General features: G+C 43.7%; 1 protein-coding gene across 3 annotated transcripts in view; it reads right to left on the bottom strand.

The window, feature by feature from the left end:
- Positions 1–20,238, bottom strand: part of LOC134323381 (granule associated Rac and RHOG effector protein 1-like) — a 71,218-nt gene that overhangs the window by 35,618 nt on the left and 15,362 nt on the right. Inside the window, exon 1 of one of the 3 annotated variants that reach the window (XM_063004899.1) lies at positions 13,157–13,253. The exons of the other annotated variants lie outside the window; for them this stretch is intronic. The gene's annotated coding sequence lies outside the window, so the exon portion shown is untranslated. Of the gene's footprint in view, positions 1–13,156; positions 13,254–20,238 lie in introns of those variants that run through there. 3 annotated transcript variants of the gene reach the window in all.

Raw genomic sequence — 20,238 nt, 5'->3', positions numbered from 1 at the left:
GACCTCCAAACTTCATGTGGCCTTCAGATGAGCTGAAGAACAGTGTGTAGAGCTTCATGGAACGGGTTTCCATGGCCGAGCAGCGGCATCCAAGCCTCACATCACCGAGCGCAATGCAAAGTGTCGGATGCAGTGGTGTAAAGCACGCCGCCACTGGACTCTAGAGCGGTGCAGACGTGTTCTCTGGAGTGACGAATCACGCTTCTCCGTCTGGGTTTGGCGGTTGCCAGGAGAACGGTACCTGTCTGACTGTATTGTGCCGAGTGTAAAGTGTGGTGGAGGGGGGATTATGGTGTGGGGGTGTTTTTCAGGAGTCGGGCTCGGCCCCTCAGTTCCAGTGAAAGGAACTCTTAATGCTTCAGCATACCAAGAGATTCTGGACAATTTCATGCTCCCAACGTTGTGGGAATAGTTTGGGGATGACCCCTTCCTGTTCCAACATGACTGCGCACCAGTGAACAAAGCACAAGGTCCATAAAGACGTGGATGAGCCAGTTTGGTGTGGAAGAACTTGACTGGCCTGACCTCAACCTGATAGAACACCTTTGGGATGAATTAGAGGGGAGTCAAAAATTCCCATAAACACACTCCTAAACCTTGTGGAAAGAGTTGAAGCTGTTATCGCTGCAAAGGGTGGCGACATCATATTAAACCCTGTGGATTAAGAACGGGAGTCACTCCAGTTCATATGTGTGTGAAGGCAGACGAGCGAATACTTTTGGCAGTATAGTGTAAATAGGACGAGTGCATCAGGTAGCAAGATAAAAAAGAAAAACTAATTTTAACATACAGAACATATTTTATTGACGATGTTCAGAAAACAAATAACGCACGGAACACGAATCAGATCAGGGTCGTTTCGGGGAAATAACGGACTCGGACTGCTGCATGGGTCGAACCCTGGTGACGTATCCCAGCGTGCACTGTGCTGGACGGAGACTACTCCTTCAGAAAGCCACGTATTACTCGTGGGATGACGGGAGCCGGGGGGTCAACCGGGCGACCGAGCCAAGAGCGCCATTGTTCAGAAACACTGCGGGTCTGTGCTAACGGCATAAATAGCGGCATTCAGACGGTGTCCATCACTGCCAGTGTCATATCTCCATTCATGCACCAGCACTAAATTAGCATTCACTCCAAGTTCTGGGAACTGAACTCCAAACCTTCGTCAGGACTTTTGCAGAACTGATGTCAGATGTCACATGATGCCCGGTGCCAGAGAGGAACTCATTACTCAAAACCTGAAGAGAAGCAGGTGAACGGGCACTGGGGCAGTGGTGGCTTAGTAGCTACGGTACTGGGGTGGTGATCAGAAGGTTGCTGGTTTAAGCCCCACCTCTGCCTAGTTGCAAGTGTTGGGCACCTGAGCAAGGCCCTTAATCCTCAATTGCTTGCACTGCTTGCATTTTCTCCCAGTCAATCCGTCTTCCTCTGCTGTGGATCCCTGCCTCGGTCTGCTAACCAGGGTCCTCGCACAGCGTTTGAAGACCACACCCGCTCGGTCCGGTCATTTCCCCACCCAGCAGACACGGTGGCCAATCTGCGTCTGCTGCAGGCACTGCCAATCGTCCAATCGTGCCCGCTAGTGGTCAAAACGGCCCAGGGCATCACAGGGACTCCACTTCCACCCATTGAGGGCGTCCAGAGGAAACGCTGTCTGCATTCTTAAGGACTCCTCCCACCCTGCACACGGACCGTTTGCCCTCTTGCCCTCCGGCAGGCGCACCAGGAGCCTCCGGACCAAGACCAGCAGATCGAGGAACAGCTTATTCTGTCCTCCGTTAACCCCCCACATCTCTCCTCCTGGTAAAGGTTGCACTACAATCCTTCTGCTTAGTATAATATATCATTGATTTTTAACGAGTGTTTTTATTAGCAAGTTTGGGCTTGTCAGCAAATGCAACCGTTTTCTGTACACGAATCGAGATGTTATATTGACATGTTAGCGCTGTGACTAGGGTTGCCAACCGTCCCGCAAAATACGGAATCGTTCCTTATTTGAAAACTAAATGTTTTTTAAGTTTCGTATTGAACCGATACGGGACGCGCTTTGTTCCATATTTTTATCAATGAGAGAGAAACGCTGCAGATTAGACTGGTCAATACCAGAGCTGGGCGGTTCCTGAATCATCCGGGTTAACGATTCGAATCTTTGTACTGAATCAGGAATCACGAGTCCGAAATCTCAATGAACCCGGATCCTACGAGTCCTCCGACCGGCTGCTGCCCGGTACACGAGGCGTGTGAGCCGTCATGGAAAATGAGAACGGTGTGAATTTTCGTTTTGTGTCGAGCAGCAAAAAAGTCGTAGCGTGACGTATTTGATATCATTTGCATTAAGAAACATCGCACGTCCTGCCATGTGACTGTCGCGCACGCACACATCGCCATGACGATGCTGAAACGAAATATCGTGCAGCCCTAGTACATACCTCATTTGTATATACAGTGTATCACAAAAGTGAGTACACCCCTCACATTTCTGCAAATATTTTATTATATCTTTTCATGGGACAACACTATAGAAATAAAACTTGGATATAAGTTAGAGTAGTCAGTGTACAACTTGTACAGCAGTGTAGATTTACTGTCTTCTGAAAATAACTCAACACACAGCCATTAATGTCTAAATGGCTGGCAACATAAGTGAGTACACCCCACAGTGAACATGTCCAAATTGTGCCCAAAGTGTCAATATTTGTGTGACCACCATTATTATCCAGCACTGCCTTAACCCTCCTGGGCATGGAATTCACCAGAGCTGCACAGGTTGCTACTGGAATCCTCTTCCACTCCTCCATGATGACATCACGGAGCTGGTGGATGTTAGACACCTTGAACTCCTCCACCTTCCACTTGAGGATGCGCCACAGGTGCTCAATTGGGTTTAGTCCATCACCTTTACCTTCAGCTTCCTCAGCAAGGCAGTTGTCATCTTGGAGGTTGTGTTTGGGGTCGTTATCCTGTTGGAAAACTGCCATGAGGCCCAGTTTTCGAAGGGAGGGGATCATGCTCTGTTTCAGAATGTCACAGTACATGTTGGAATTCATGTTTCCCTCAATGAACTGCAGCTCCCCAGTGCCAGCAACACTCATGCAGCCCAAGACCATGATGCTACCACCACCATGCTTGACTGTAGGCAAGATACAGTTGTCTTGGTACTTCTCACCAGGGCGCCGCCACACATGCTGGACACCATCTGAGCCAAACAAGTTTATCTTGGTCTCGTCAGACCACAGGGCATTCCAGTAATCCATGTTCTTGGACTGCTTGTCTTCAGCAAACTGTTTGCGGGCTTTCTTGTGCGTCAGCTTCCTTCTGGGATGACGACCATGCAGACCGAGTTGATGCAGTGTGCGGCGTATGGTCTGAGCACTGACAGGCTGACCTCCCACGTCTTCAACCTCTGTAGCAATGCTGGCAGCACTCATGTGTCTATTTTTTAAAGCCAACCTCTGGATATGACGCCGAACACGTGGACTCAACTTCTTTGGTCGACCCTGGCGAAGCCTGTTGTGAGTGGAACCTGTCCTGGAAAACCGCTGTATGACCTTGGCCACCATGCTGTAGCTCAGTTTCAGGGTGTTAGCAATCTTCTTATAGCCCAGGCCATTTTTGTGGAGGGCAACAATTCTATTTCTCACATCCTTAGAGAGTTATTTGCCATGAGGTGCCATGTTGAATATCCAGTGGCCACTATGAGAGAATTGTACCCAAAACACCAAATTTAACAGCCCTGCTCCCCATTTACACCTGGGACCTTGACACATGACACCAGGGAGGGACAACGACACATTTGGGCACAATTTGGACATGTTCACTGTGGGGTGTACTCACTTATGTTGCCAGCAATTTAGACATTAATGGCTGTGTGTTGAGTTATTTTCAGAAGACAGTAAATCTACACTGCTATACAAGCTGTACACTGACTACTCTAAGTTATATCCAAGTTTTATTTCTATAGTGTTGTCCCATGAAAAGATATAATGAAATATTTGCAGAAATGTGAGTGGTGTACTCACTTTTGTGATACACTGTATCTCACTTGTTCATAATTTCCATCTATACCGTATACATCTGTTTACTATGTTTTATTTATACAACAGGTAGTTCCGACCTTACAATCTGATTGGTTGAGAAGCGTTCTAACCGTGCTGATATTGGTGATAACGGCACGGCCTTTTCACACCACAACTGTATTACTCCGCTGACGCTTTGCCGGTAACGACGAGCTTCATGCACACAAACGCGCACGCAGGCGACACCGACTTTATTCCTGATCGCGTTTTAAATCCGTTATCTGATACACAATCTAGTGCACTATGTAGGGAACATAAATCTGCGATCTGATACACAATCTAGTGCACTATGTAGGGAACATAAATCTGCGATCTGATACACAATCTAGTGCACTGTGTAGGGAACATAAATCTGCGATCTGATACACAATCTAGTGCACTATGTAGGGAACATAAATCTGCGATCTGATACACAATCTAGTGCACTATGTAGGGAACATTAATGTGTTTGTGACGCGAACAGTTAGCTTAATAGCCCAGTTAGCAGCTCCTAAAAGTTCTGTTATCACCCATAATCCTTTGGTGTGTGCGAGAGGTTTTTTATTTCTTTTTTTCCCTTCGGAGGTTCTTGCCTTCTTCTTCTTGTTGTTCTTACCTCCCTGAAATGAGTTTTTGCAACTTGGGATGTCTGCTTTGTAGTGTTAAACTTTATATTGGTTGTGGAACTACTTTTTGGCGGAAGGTATTGTCAATATTAAAGCATATTTATTATGAAATTCAGGGCTTCTTTGATTTATTTTCTTTCTTTATTTTGTAAAAACTGTTGTATAAAAGCAATAGAACACTTGAGGTCGTGTGTTATCACGAATAACATCACGGCTGTGATGATCTACCTGCGACCGAATCACAGCCGTGATGTTATTGGCGATAACACACTCCCTCTCGTGTTCTATTGCTTAAATATACATTCCTCTATTATGTTCATAGCACCTTAATCTGTATGACCTTAATCTGCATAGCACCTTAATCTGTATGACCTTAATCTGCATAGCACCTTAATCTTAATCTGCACCTTAATCTGTATATCTTGTTCATACCACTGCCCATATCCTGTATATATGGTAGATACTGTACATCCTGCACTTGCTGCTTATTGCACTTCTGGTTAGATGCTAAACTGCATTTCGTTGCCTTGTACTTGTACATGTGTAATGACAATAAAGTTGAATCTAATCTAATCTAATCTAATCTAGATGGCGCCCAGCCGACCGGTAGCAGAGCCGAGTTCGAACCGGGGTGTTCAGAATCTCTCACTTTATTTCGTTTTTAAATTCGGATTCAGCGCTGGCTGGTCGATGGCGTCCGCACAGAGATGGTGAATGATGGAGAGCAGGGCGTGGCTCTCCGTGCGCGATACAGATCTCTGTACGAAAGAGAAGCTTCGGCACACTCACAAATTTACAATCAAACCAAAGTAAGTGGCGGATGTCAGATATTTTGCAAGTCGGTCATCGGAACGCCGCACCACGCCGAGCTCATCACACACTTATTGAGGTTGTTCATACCTGCAGGTCATTTTCCCGACTAAACACCCAGCAAGAGGCGTTAAGAGTCAAAACAGCGACCAAAGAAAGTCTTCGGTTCTCTCGCTGCGTGTTTACCGTCTCATCTTGTGACATCACGTCCTGTGTTTGGTTCATTTAAATGCCTTCAATGCAACGAAGCGACCTGACCGAACTTTGACCCAGTTGCTGACCTTTTTAAAGCTCCTCCAATGAGATGAACTGTTTGATACGATCCCTGCCTCCAGTAACAGGTTCATGTGGGTTCTCTCTGGGTTCTTCTGCTTTCTCGCACCACATAAAAGCATGCAGAAGATGGATTTGCTGCTCTAAATTGCTCCTAGCTGTGTGTGTGTGTGTGTGTGTGTGTGTGTTGCACTAAAATGTTTGCCGGTGGATCCACTGTAACCCATATTTATCATCCATCAGAACATTCCTGTACGTCATTCTTTGTTCCACTGACTTTCAAATCCCACTTCCTTTGATAAATAGCGAGTGTGTGTGTGTGTGTGTGTGTGTGTCTGTGGAGGGGACGACAAAGAGCAATCCAGATTCATGTGTTTACCCGGCTAAAGCTTTTGGAGAGGTTCCTCTCCTCTCCCTGGGTAAAAGCAAACGTTCCCGCGGTCTCGCCTCCGTCTGAGAGCAGGGAGCCAGAAGACTGATGGACTCTGTGTAAGACTCGCAAACGAAGTTCCTGGCAGTGAATCTTCAGCATTAAAAGCTTCTCTGAAGGTGCCAACGGTCTCAACATGGCCCTCTTCAAAAGAAGCTGAGAAGGGATGGGCGACTGTGTGCACCCGTGTAGAGGAACTGCGGAGTCTTTTTTTTAGTCCAGACCCACCTTTAGCTTTAATGTGTCTGTACCCTTCTGTCTGGGTAAAGTGGGTAATGTGTCTGTACCCTTCTGTCTGGGTAAAGTTGGTAATGTGTCTGTACCCTTCTGTCTGGGTAAAGTGGGTAATGTGTCTGTACCCTTCTGTCTGGGTAAAGTGGGTAATGTGTGTGTACCCTTCTGTCTGGGTAAAGTGGGTAATGTGTCTGTACCCTTCTGTCTGGGTAAAGTGGGTAATGTGTCTGTACCCTTCTGTCTGGGTAAAGTGGGTAATGTGTGTGTACCCTTCTGTCTGGGTAAAGTGGGTAATGTGTCTGTACCCTTCTGTCTGGGTAAAGTGGGTAATGTGTCTGTACCCTTCTGTCTGGGTAAAGTTGGTAGTGTGTCTGTACCCTTCTGTCTGGGTAAAGTTGGTAATGCGTCTGTACCCTTCTGTCTGGGTAAAGTGGGTAAGGTGTCTGTACCCTTCTGTCTGGGTAAAGTTGGTAATGTGTCTGTACCCTTCTGTCTGGGTAAAGTTGGTAATGTGTCTGTACCCTTCTGTCTGGGTAAAGTGGGTAAGGTGTCTGTACCCTTCTGTCTGGGTAAAGTTGGTAATGTGTCTGTACCCTTCTGTCTGGGTAAAGTGGGTAATGTGTCTGTACCCTTCTGTCTGGGTAAAGTTGGTAAGGTGTGTGTACCCTTCTGTCTGGGTAAAGATGGTAATGTGTCTGTACCCTTCTGTCTGGGTAAAGATGGTAATGTGTCTGTACCCTTCTGTCTGGGTAAAGTGGGTAATGTGTCTGTACCCTTCTGTCTGGGTAAAGATGGTAATGTGTCTGTACCCTTCTGTCTGGGTAAAGATGGTAATGTGTCTGTACCCTTCTGTCTGGGTAAAGATGGTAATGTGTCTGTACCCTTCTGTCTGGGTAAAGTGGGTAATGTGTCTGTACCCTTCTGTCTGGGTAAAGCGGGTAAGGTGTCTGTACCCTTCTGTCTGGGTAAAGATGGTAATGTGTCTGTACCCTTCTGTCTGGGTAAAGTTGGTAATGTGTCTGTACCCTTCTGTCTGGGTAAAGTGGGTAATGTGTCTGTACCCTTATGTCTGGGTAAAGTGGGTAATGTGTCTGTACCCTTCTGTCTGGGTAAAGTGGGTAATGTGTCTACCCTTCTGTCTGGGTAAAGTTGGTAATGTGTCTGTACCCTTCTGTCTGGGTAAAGCGGGTAATGTGTCTGTACCCTTCTGTCTGGGTAAAGTTGGTAATGTGTCTGTACCCTTCTGTCTGGGTAAAGTGGGTAATGTGTCTGTACCCTTCTGTCTGGGTAAAGCGGGTAATGTGTCTGTACCCTTCTGTCTGGGTAAAGCGGGTAATGTGTCTGTACCCTTCTGTCTGGGTAAAGTTGGTAATGTGTCTGTACCCTTCTGTCTGGGTAAAGCGGGTAATGTGTCTGTACCCTTCTGTCTGGGTAAAGTTGGTAATGTGTCTGTACCCTTCTGTCTGGGTAAAGTGGGTAATGTGTCTGTACCCTTCTGTCTGGGTAAAGTGGGTAATGTGTGTGTACCCTTCTGTCTGGGTAAAGTGGGTAATGTGTCTGTACCCTTCTGTCTGGGTAAAGCGGGTAATGTGTCTGTACCCTTCTGTCTGGGTAAAGTGGGTAATGTGTCTGTACCCTTCTGTCTGGGTAAAGCGGGTAATGTGTCTGTACCCTTCTGTCTGGGTAAAGCGGGTAATGTGTCTGTACCCTTCTGTCTGGGTAAAGCGGGTAATGTGTCTGTACCCTTCTGTCTGGGTAAAGTGGGTAATGTGTCTGTACCCTTCTGTCTGGGTAAAGCGGGTAATGTGTCTGTACCCTTCTGTCTGGGTAAAGTGGGTAATGTGTCTGTACCCTTCTGTCTGGGTAAAGTGGGTAATGTGTCTGTACCCTTCTGTCTGGGTAAAGTTGGTAATGTGTCTGTACCCTTCTGTCTGGGTAAAGCGGGTAATGTGTCTGTACCCTTCTGTCTGGGTAAAGTTGGTAATGTGTCTGTACCCTTCTGTCTGGGTAAAGTGGGTAATGTGTCTGTACCCTTCTGTCTGGGTAAAGTTGGTAATGTGTCTGTACCCTTCTGTCTGGGTAAAGCGGGTAATGTGTCTGTACCCTTCTGTCTGGGTAAAGCGGGTAATGTGTCTGTACCCTTCTGTCTGGGTAAAGTTGGTAATGTGTCTGTACCCTTCTGTCTGGGTAAAGTGGGTAATGTGTCTGTACCCTTCTGTCTGGGTAAAGTGGGTAATGTGTCTGTACCCTTCTGTCTGGGTAAAGTGGGTAAGGTGTCTGTACCCTTCTGTCTGGGTAAGGCGGGTAATGTGTCTGTACCCTTCTGTCTGGGTAAAGTGGGTAATGTGTCTGTACCCTTCTGTCTGGGTAAAGTGGGTAATGTGTCTGTACCCTTCTGTCTGGGTAAAGCGGGTAATGTGTCTGTACCCTTCTGTCTGGGTAAAGTGGGTAAGGTGTCTGTACCCTTCTGTCTGAGTAAAGTGGGTAATGTGTCTGTACCCTTCTGTCTGGGTAAAGTTGGTAATGTGTCTGTACCCTTCTGTCTGGGTAAGGCGGGTAATGTGTCTGTACCCTTCTGTCTGGGTAAAGTTGGTAATGTGTCTGTACCCTTCTGTCTGGGTAAAGTGGGTAAGGTGTCTGTACCCTTCTGTCTGGGTAAAGCGGGTAATGTGTCTGTACCCTTCTGTCTGGGTAAGGCGGGTAATGTGTCTGTACCCTTCTGTCTGGGTAAAGTGGGTAATGTGTCTGTACCCTTCTGTCTGGGTAAGGCGGGTAATGTGTCTGTACCCTTCTGTCTGGGTAAAGTGGGTAATGTGTCTGTACCCTTCTGTCTGGGTAAAGTGGGTAATGTGTCTGTACCCTTCTGTCTGGGTAAGGCGGGTAATGTGTCTGTACCCTTCTGTCTGGGTAAAGTGGGTAATGTGTCTGTACCCTTCTGTCTGGGTAAAGTGGGTAATGTGTCTGTACCCTTCTGTCTGAGTAAGGCGGGTAATGTGTCTGTACCCTTCTGTCTGGGTAAAGTTGGTAATGTGTCTGTACCCTTCTGTCTGGGTAAAGTGGGTAATGTGTCTGTACCCTTCTGTCTGGGTAAAGCGGGTAATGTGTCTGTACCCTTCTGTCTGGGTAAAGTTGGTAATGTGTCTGTACCCTTCTGTCTGGGTAAAGCGGGTAATGTGTCTGTACCCTTCTGTCTGGGTAAGGCGGGTAATGTGTCTGTACCCTTCTGTCTGGGTAAAGTGGGTAATGTGTCTGTACCCTTCTGTCTGGGTAAAGTGGGTAAGGTGTCTGTACCCTTCTGTCTGGGTAAAGTGGGTAAGGTGTCTGTACCCTTCTGTCTGGGTAAAGTGGGTAATGTGTCTGTACCCTTCTGTCTGGGTAAAGTGGGTAATGTGTCTGTACCCTTCTGTCTGGGTAAAGTGGGTAATGTGTCTGTACCCTTCTGTCTGGGTAAAGTGGGTAAGGTGTCTGTACCCTTCTGTCTGGGTAAAGTGGGTAATGTGTCTGTACCCTTCTGTCTGGGTAAAGTGGGTAATGTGTCTGTACCCTTCTGTCTGGGTAAAGTGGGTAATGTGTCTGTACCCTTCTGTCTCAGTAATTATCTTGGTCTAATTTTTTTACATTACAAAAACGTGGCATTTTAACAGGGGTGTGAGGACCTTTTAATACCCGCTGTAAGTGCTAGGTTTAGATTAGCACCTCCGCTAAGACCTTTCTGCCACTTCTGTATTTGACCAAGAAATGGAACAAAAAAAAACCACACTATACAGAGGAAGAGCTGAAGATTCTTAAGTACAGACACGGACAGGTCAAGACCTTCTGGACGCAGAGTTGACAAGCAGGAAAAGAAGACTCAAAGCTCCAAAAACAAAATCCCGATCCCTACCAGATCCAGTACTAGTCCAGTACCTTAACCACAAAGGCTATAACGGCAAAGATAGAGACAGAGCGCTCGGCCCTGAGCCGGCCCCGTCCAGCGTGGACTACCGTGGCCCCCCACTCGAGTCGAACAGGAAACCGGTTCAAGTTTCTACAAGTGCTCCCACTGTTTCCAATCACAGACGCCGTCTGGCCCCTCGGCTACAGATCTGATTAATGTGCCGAGGTTCAGCCGCACCCGGGGCGACGTGTTCATCATTCGGTGTAAACAGTGCAGCCCTGACATCAAGGGTCACATAAATGTAATAAAGCGGTTCGCCGCTGTTCCACACAGGTCAGCTGGTGACGTCTCTGCGTTCACTCTCGGCTCGGTGTTCAGACCTGATTCCAGTACAGGGAGCGTTTCTAACTGTTCATTCAGCTTTAATAAGTGTTTTAGCATTCGCTCCACGCGTAACGCTAAACATTCATATCACTCCTGATGTGCGGCTCCATACGGGACGCGTCTCCACATCTGCTGCCAATAAAACACAGGAATGCTTCACCTCACGCTGGAGTTCAGTCAGAGCGAAGGTAAAGAAGATATCGAGAACATGGTCGTGGTTCTCTTCAACTGCACCAGTGACGGTCCAGACCACATCAGATACATCAAACACACCCTTGTAAGAGGTGGTACGACTGGACTGTTCTGGTCTGGTCCGGTCACCAGAGTTTAAATGCTTCAAACTATTTCCACATCACTGAAGACGAACTACACACAACTTGGTTTGTTTGTTTATTTATTTATTTCTTTGTTTGTTCTACGCGATGCAGGAAGGGTCGATAATTCTCACGTCAGTCTATCATCCATCATCAAGTGCTGTTCTTATGTCGTTCTATAAATGTGCTCTTTTATACCAATCGTTTTCCGAAGTATTAAGGATCGTTTCCATTTTGGTTCGATTAAAGATGATCACAATGATCACAGTCCATCAAATCTGGTTTCAGTGTTACAGTATTTAAATACACATGAATATGACCGCTGCAATGATTCCAAAAGAGTTAGGACGGGCATGCTGACCACCATGTCATAATATCTGTCCTGTAAACACGGTTCTGTGATTGTTTAGGACTGAGGACACTCATTTGCTTCTTGGCTGATACAGGCTACCAGTCCAGGATTTACAATAATAATATCTGTCTATCTGTCTGTCTGTCTATTTATCTGTCTGTCTGTCTCTGTACCTATATTCTATCTATTTAAAATATATATGTCTATCTATCTATCTATCTATCTGTCTATCTGTCTATCTATCCATCTATCTGTCTATCTATCTGTCTGTGTACCTATATTCTATCTATTTAAAATATATATGTCTATCTATCTGTCTGTATCTATGTAATCTATTTATCTGTCTGTCTATCTATGTAATCTATTTATCTGTCTATCTATCTGTCTGTCTATCTATGTAATCTATTTATCTGTCTGTCTATCTGTCTGTCTGTCTGTGTACCTATATTCTATCTATAATCTATCTATTTAAAATATATATGTCTGTCTGTCTGTCTGTCTATCTGTCTGTGTGTCTATCTATCTATCTATCTATCTAATCTATCTGTCTGTTTGTCTGTGTCTGTCTGTCTGTCTGTCTATCTATCTATCTATCTATCTACTCTGTGTCTGTCTGTCTGTCTATCTATCTGTCTGTCTATCTGTCTGTCTGTGTCTGTCTGTCTATCTGTCTATCTGTCTATCTATCTGTCTGTGTACCTATATTCTATCTATTTAAAATATATATGTCTATCTATCTGTCTGTCTATCTATGTAATCTATTTATCTGTCTGTCTATCTGTCTGTCTGTCTGTCTGTGTACCTATATTCTATCTATAATCTATCTATTTAAAATATATATGTCTGTCTGTGTCTGTCTGTCTATCTATCTGTCTGTCTGTCTATCTATCTATCTAATCTATCTGTCTGTTTGTCTGTGTATGTGTCTGTCTGTCTGTCTATCTGTCTGTCTATCTATCTATCTATCTACTCTGTCTGTCTGTCTATCTGTCTGTGTCTGTCTGTCTGTCTATCTATCTACTCTGTCTGTCTATCTGTCTGTCTGTCTGTCTGTCTGTCTGTCTCTATCTATCTATCTGTCTGTGTATCTGTCTGTCTGTCTATCTATCTACTCTGTCTGTCTGTCTGTCTATCTACTCTATCTATCTATGTCTGTCTGTCTATCTATCTATTTATCTGTCTGTCTGTCTTCTATCTATCTGTCCGTCTGTCTATCTATCTATAATCGATCTATTTAGAATCTATGTCTATCTATCTATATTCTATTTATCTATCTGTCTATCTATACCTATCTGTCTGTGTCTATTTATCTATATCCTATCTATAATCTATCTATTTATAATCTCTGTCTGTTTATCTATCTACCAATATTTTATCTATAATCTATCTATTTATAATCTATATGTCTGTCTATCGATCTACATATATTCTATTTATATTCTATCTGTCTGTCCATCTATTGATTTATTGACTATGTACAATTTTAAAAAATAAACAACCATTAGGACCACTCGCCCAACCAGATGGGCAACCAGAGGTCCTGTGGTATCTAATTACCGTCAGGTCTTTCAACTTCTCTGTGCCCATTGTAAGAGCTTTTGGTGGACAGGAGGTAGCATGGTCACTTCGACCGTCCTGTGACTACGAAGCGCCATACACAGAAGCGCTCGGTGCACAGCGTGTTGTGCTACGTTCACCTCATCACAGGATAAAATCATCTGCTCTTGATCCGTACCAGACACCACAGTCCTCATGTCCTCTGACATCAGTTCTTGGACCACTGTCGATGGGTACTCACCCCTGGCTGTTTCGGAGAGTCTTCAACCCAGATGTCTGTCCATAACGATTTGGCTCTTATTAAATCACTCAGGTCTTTACGCTGATCAGATCAGACAAAACATGAAATATCTTGGGTTGCTACGGTCTGCAATGGGATAAGAGTCAAAGTAAATGTAAGGAACACCTCCATACTGTCCCAACTCTTTATGATTTGGGGTTGTACACTTTCTATGACTATAATATGATACACAAAGCAGAAAAATCACTGCGTAAAACTCTCCGTCTGATGTCTGATTAGACTTCCTGGCAAAACAAATCAATCTAAATTCCTCACACGTTTTTTCCAGTCTGAAGCACCAGACGAAGCTGTGCAAACACCGTCTGAGAGCGAAAATCCACATCAGTACAAGTACAAGCTGCCTAAAAACAACAACCCAGCTTCATCATCATCATCATCATCATCACACACACACACACACACACACACACACACACACACACACACACACACACACACACACACAACCCACCATGTAGTTTATACAACCTGAGTACTGGAACGGAACACAGAGGAGAAGTACATTAACACTAAACGACTAAAGAAAGAACATGTGAGTGTAGGGCTGCCGCGATTGGTCGACCTAGTCGATGACCTAGTCAATATGCATCATTTTAAAAACTATGTTTATAAATGATCCTGTTTAATTTCTACAGCGTTTCCATTCATATAAGCGTTCATATGATTCCCTCAGCACTACCTGCGTGCGTGACCTCAGTCGTATTTGGTCCAGTCACTGGTTGGGGGCATTAAGCGCCGTCTTAAAAAACACCGTCTGCAGCGGTCAGAAGCCGATCGTAAAGTTTGGTGATACTCAAAACTGGCACAAAACTAAGAGGTGGTTTGTACACTGTGCAGAGCTTTGATGGTACCACAGCAGCACCAGCCTGATGTTGCACGTCTATATTGTTTTATTTATTTTATTTATTTATTTTTTTGGCTTTTTCTCCGCCTTTAGCTCGTCCAATTGTTCAACTTGCATCCTGCTTCCTCTCTGTCTATGCCGAACCCCGCCCTGACCGAGGAGATCGAAGCTAACCCATATCCCCTCTGAAACATGAGCAGCACCCGGATGCATTTTTGCCACCCGCACATTGATGAGTGTCGTGCCACCTAGCGTCGCATGCGGAGAGACACACCCTGAGGGCGCTCTTCCTCGTCTCTGTGCAGGCGCCTCTAATCAGCCGGCAGAGCTCGTAATCGCATTCCGACAGAGAGCGACCCGCATCCGGTTCTTTGTCCCACCCCCCCCAACTGAGCAACCGGCCAATCGTCGCTCATACAGCCGCCCGGCCTCGAACCGGTGAGATACGACGTACTCGAGATCCAGCTCTGGTTGCAGCGCGTGTTTTTACCGCTGCGCCACCTGAGCGGCCTATATCGTTTTATTACGCTTCTTAATCGCGGAGATGCTAGAATACCGTATTCCTTAGCGAGTTCAGTTACACGCGCCGCGCACTTTGCTCCGTTGGACTCACGATTTTTGGGGTTGCAAGAAGCTTCTCATGTGAATGCGCCGTAACGCTCACCACTGTGTTTACATGGCTTAGAATGTGAAGTAAGTTTGGAGTGAATGTGTAGGTTAGAATCTGGGCTCATTCTGTCGTTACTGTACGTTTGACCAGTGGTGTATAAAGTACTGGAAGGCCATACTTGAGTAAAAGTACAAGTATCTTACCAGAAATTTACTTTGATAGAAGTAAAAGTCACCTTTTAGAATATTACTTCAGTAAAAGTCTAAAAGTATCTGACGTTTAATGTACTTAAGTATCAAAAGTAATTTGATCTAAAATGTACTTAAGTATCAAAAGTAATTTGATCTAAAATGTACTTAAGTATTAAAAGTAGAAGTAAAAGTAAATGCTGTTAGTATAAACTGAAGCGCTCATTTCAAATATAAAGATCGTTCTTTTAAGCCTGTAAACCACCTTAACAATTAACCTGCATGCAATTTTTAGCGCAAAATCAGCAGTAAATAATAAAGTATCCAAACAATTATTTTTTTCACCCACAGGAGACATATCTTATTAGTCTAACTGACCACACACACACACACACACACACACACACACACACAGGTTTAATGTTATCCAGTTTAGTCTGAAAAAAACTTAAAAGATAAACCGAAAGCAACAGCGTGTGTGTGTTTCTTTAAAAAAAACGCTTTGTTCACAGTGTCGCTTTAAATGATTCTGATTCAGGAGTCGAATGTGACGCGTAAGTTTCTCTCTCCGTTTTTACTGTTATTAATAAATGCTGTGGTTTTAAATAAACACCAACTACTACAGAACATTTTGTGTGACTTTCTTACATTAAAAAGCTTAATTAAAAAGCTTAATTAAACCGCTATTACCACAGAGCGGTCACCGAGTCAGACTCGTTCCGTCTGTGGAGCTAAAAGTTCTGATTACCCTAAAAGTTCAGCAGATGATCCTGAACTAATGAATTTGGTAATGAATAAACTTTTGCCTCTGATTGGCTCTGTAACGTTTTCTGTTCTCATCTACATCACAAGTAAGAACCACTTACGATTTACCAAAGTGAACCAGGAGTTTATATAACGTGCTGATAGAATCGACTCACATGTGACCGGGTTGAATTATCTTTTTAAAGTAAATATTACAATCAGCAAAATTACATCGTATGTATGATGCACAACGTTAATGATGTTATTTTAGGTCATGAAGAGCTTTCACTGTGGTTTCTGTACGATTGTTGATGAATGGTGATGTGATGGTTCGTGTTTTGTAGCGCAAAGTCTGGATCAATCCACTGAGCTGTTAAGCTTAACGTGATCTTTATATATCACACGATCGGATCGGCTACTTTTAGGAAATATCGTCCGATCGTCGATAGCATATTTTGATTGAAAATCGGCCGATATCGATTGAAAGTCGATCGATCGTCCCATCTCTAATCATAATCAACTGTTGGTATCACCTGTTTGAAATCATGATATTATTTAGTTTTTTTTTTAACTTCTTACTAGCCCTAAATGTTCCTGTTCCAACGTTTTTAGAATGTGAGTCGATGTAAATGTAAGAAACACTGCATCTATTTTATTAGCATTTTCTATACTGTCCCATTTTTTTGTTTGGGTAGTATATTTCAATACCAAAAAAATTATTTTGGCATAATTAATTTAAAGCAAAACTCAAGAGAGTTTAACAAAACGTGGCACTTTTATCCCTTTAACGATCTGTTCAACCATTATTTTAAATCAAAATATTTGAGTAAAATAAGCTGTATTTAAATAATCTTTTTTGGGCTGTATCTACTCACTGAATGGCATGTGTTAAACTAAAAAAATATTGGTATTCTTACTTTAAGAAAACACCATTTCTAAGTAATGGCCGTGTCTTCATGAGTTTTGCAGTCAATGAATCCCAAACAAATGTAATGATTTATGAAACGTTTTATTTGTGGTTGGAATGTAATCGGTAAAAATGGGAGGTAGATATCTGAACAATGTTAATGCTAATAATATTAAAAAACGCTGATGCTGCAGCTTTACTTTGTTCATCATTGTTAACTTACATCAGTGTGTTGGAGCTTCTGAAATCTCCATATTTGCGTGTGTTTGGGTGAACGACGCACTTTTAGAAAACTCCGATAGCGTTTAGAGAACGTTTGCACATGCGCATTAATGTGTTTAACCACCGTCTAACTCACAAGCGCAGATTCACCAAACCAGCGTGCAGTCCGTCACACATCTCACATCATTTACCTTCATTCTGTAGTAACGAGTAACGAATAATTTACATACAGCGAATGTAACGGAGTAAAAGTACACCATTTCTTTAGAAAATGTAGTGGAGTAAAAGTGAAAGTTGCCGAAAATTTTTATACTCCAGTAAAGTACAAGTACTTCAAAAAACTACTTAAGTACTGTAACGAAGTATTATTACTTCGTTACTATACACCACTGCGTTTGACTTCATGAGACGTGGCTACATCTAACTATTTTATCTCTGCTGTAAGTTGAAGCACTTTGCTTTGTGTAGGGAACACCATAAACACGTGCTGCACTTTGTTTAATATGGACATAAACCCTGTTTACATTTAGTTTTGTGTTATATTATTATGCCGTACAGTTTGTTGTTAAAATAAAAAGAAGCTGAATTAAATTTTGTGGAGGAAAATTAATCGTTTAGATTAATCGACTAATCGATAAAATAGTCTATAGATTAATCGATAGAAAAATAGTCGTTAGTGACAGCGCTATTTGAGTGCAGTTGTTCAGCTCTGTGTGTGTGTGTGTGTGTGTGTGTGTGTGTGTGTTTGCATAGAAGTATTTCTGGAGGTTCCCAGTCGGAACGGGGCCCGAGGTCAAACTCAACACCGACACACGCAAACACAAGCGCACAGGAGCAACTGTCTTTTACCAGAGTAGAATTCACCTCTCTCGTAACACACACACCAACTGTCCGACAACAGCTGTCCAACAACTGTACACCAGAGTAAACCGTATTGCAGCAAACTTGAGATGAAGAGCTAATTATACCTCTGGGGAGAGTCATTACAACAGTTGGATTAGAACGGCACAGACATCGAGCGCCGCCACGCCCACAGACGTTCTCAAATCTGCCGGCTTTAGCGCAAGTAAACCGATCAGCCATAACATTAAAACCACCTCCTTGTTTCTACACGCACTGTCCATCTTATCAGCTCCACTTACCATATAGAAGCACTTTGTAGTTCTACAATTACTGACTGTAGTCCATCTGTTTCTCTACATACTTTGTTACCCCCTTTCATGCTGTTCTTCAATGGTCAGGACCACCACAGGACCACCACAGAGCAGGTATTATTTAGGTGCTGGATGATTCTCAGCACTGCAGTGACACTGACATGGTGGTGGTGTGTTAGTGTGTGTTGTGCTGGTATGAGTGGATCAGACACTGTGTCCACTCACTGTCCACTCTATTAGACACTCCTACCTAGTCGGTCCACCTTGTAGATGTAAAGTCAGAGACGATCGCTCATCTATTGCTGCTGTTTGAGCTGTTTTGCTGCCTTCATCAGTGGTCACAGGACGCTGCCCACGGGGCACTGCTGGCTGGATATTTTTGGTCGGTGGACTGTTCTCAGTCCAGCGGTGACAGTGAGGTGTTTAAAAACTCCAGCAGCGCTGCTGTGTCTGATCCACTCATACCAGCACAACACACTAACACACCACCACCATGTCAGTGTCACTGCAGTGCTGAGAATGATCCACCACCTAAATAATACCTGCTCTGTGGGGGTCCTGTGGTGGTCCTGACCATTGAAGAACAGCATGAAAGGGGGCAAACAAAGCACGCAGAGAAACAGATGGACTACAGTCAGTAATTGTAGAACTACAAAGTGCTTCTATATGGTAAGTGGAGCTGATAAGATGGACAGCGAGTGTAGAAACAAGAAAGTGGTCATAAAGTCCGAAAGCTGAGTTGATTCTGCTAACTTTGTTTACGTTTATCTTACTGTTCTATGTTACTGCTACTGCAAAGTCATGTCGATGCAAAGCACTGTAACATGTTGTTTTGTACTTTAATGGGAAGCTGTAGTTATAAATGGGTTTAACACCAAGAATGTGCTGGTTACTGTTGTGTGCGGGTGTCATTTATGTGCCTGTAAATATAGGAACTCGATCAGAGTGTGGTGGTAAATTGTGCATTCTGTTAATAAACGCTCGACTGTTAGGGGAGTTTGGCAGGTTTCACAGTGTGGTCACCCTCACCACTTACTAGGGGGGAGTGATTGAACTTTGTATGTCCAATGTGGCACCTGGTGAACGTGACCTGGTCCCATCTCAATTCAAAGTATGCCATATTTTACTACCTATAATGGGTTTGGCCCCAGCTGTTACAAATCTAACATGATCAGATTAAAACCTGCATATCTGAGTGCATCTGACAGCCGCGCTCTTTTTCTATTTATGTAGTGAACGTGACGTGAACCGGCCTCCGAGAGCCGAAGCAACCTCGTGCGGCCTCGTGTTCACAGCCTCGGGCGCGGCTCGGATTTCAAACCCACGGGGCGCGCGGCGGGAGTCCGAGGGGACGCGGTTCGGCCTGCTGGGATCAGAGACCCGACTGATGGACGGCTGACACTCGTGCTCGTGAGGGCAGAACTGGCAACCGGGCGAAAGAGAATCCAATCCAGAGTCTCATCACTGCAGCGTGTTCCACAACAATTCTGTTTATTTATTTATTGATATATATATTTGTGTGTATATATATTTTCCCTCTTTTTTCCACAATATTTATCCCTCAGTCCAGCAGACATCCCAAGTGTCCCGGAAGTTCCGGGAGTCTCCCGCATGTACATAGCGGCTCCCTGATGCCCACAAGTAAGATCAAATCTCCCGGAATCTAGAACGAGCGGCCAAGAGCGACACACACACACACACGCGTATTAAATCCGTTATCTGATATACAATCTAGTGCACTATGTAGGGAACATAAATTCATATCTAAAATACTATCTAGTGCACTATGTAGGGAACATAAATTCATATCTAATATACAATCTAGTGCACTATGTAGGGAACATAAATCGGTTATCTAATATACAATTTAGTGCACTATGTAGGGAACATAAATCGGTTATCTAATATACAATTTAGTGCACTATGTAGGGAACATAAATCTGTTATCTAATATACAATCTAGTGCACTATGTAGGGAACATAAATCGGTTATCTAATATACAATTTAGTGCACTATGTAGGGAACATAAATCTGTTATCTAATATACAATCTAGTGCACTATGTAGGGAACATAAATCCGTTATCTAATATACAATCTAGTGCACTATGTAGGGAACATAAATTCATATCTAAAATACTATCTAGTGCACTATGTAGGGAACATAAATCGGTTATCTAATATACAATTTAGTGCACTATGTAGGGAACATAAATCTGTTATCTAATATACAATTTAGTGCACTATGTAGGGAACATAAATCTGTTATCTGATATACAATCTAGTGCACTATGTAGGGAACATAAATCGGTTATCTAATATACAATTTAGTGCACTATGTAGGGAACATAAAT

Source organism: Trichomycterus rosablanca, chromosome 11 (genome assembly GCF_030014385.1).
Source record: "Trichomycterus rosablanca isolate fTriRos1 chromosome 11, fTriRos1.hap1, whole genome shotgun sequence".
NCBI lineage: Eukaryota > Metazoa > Chordata > Actinopteri > Siluriformes > Trichomycteridae > Trichomycterus > Trichomycterus rosablanca.
The sequence above is the reverse complement of the archived record's forward strand: the minus strand, read 5'-3'. Positions and strand labels throughout refer to the sequence as shown.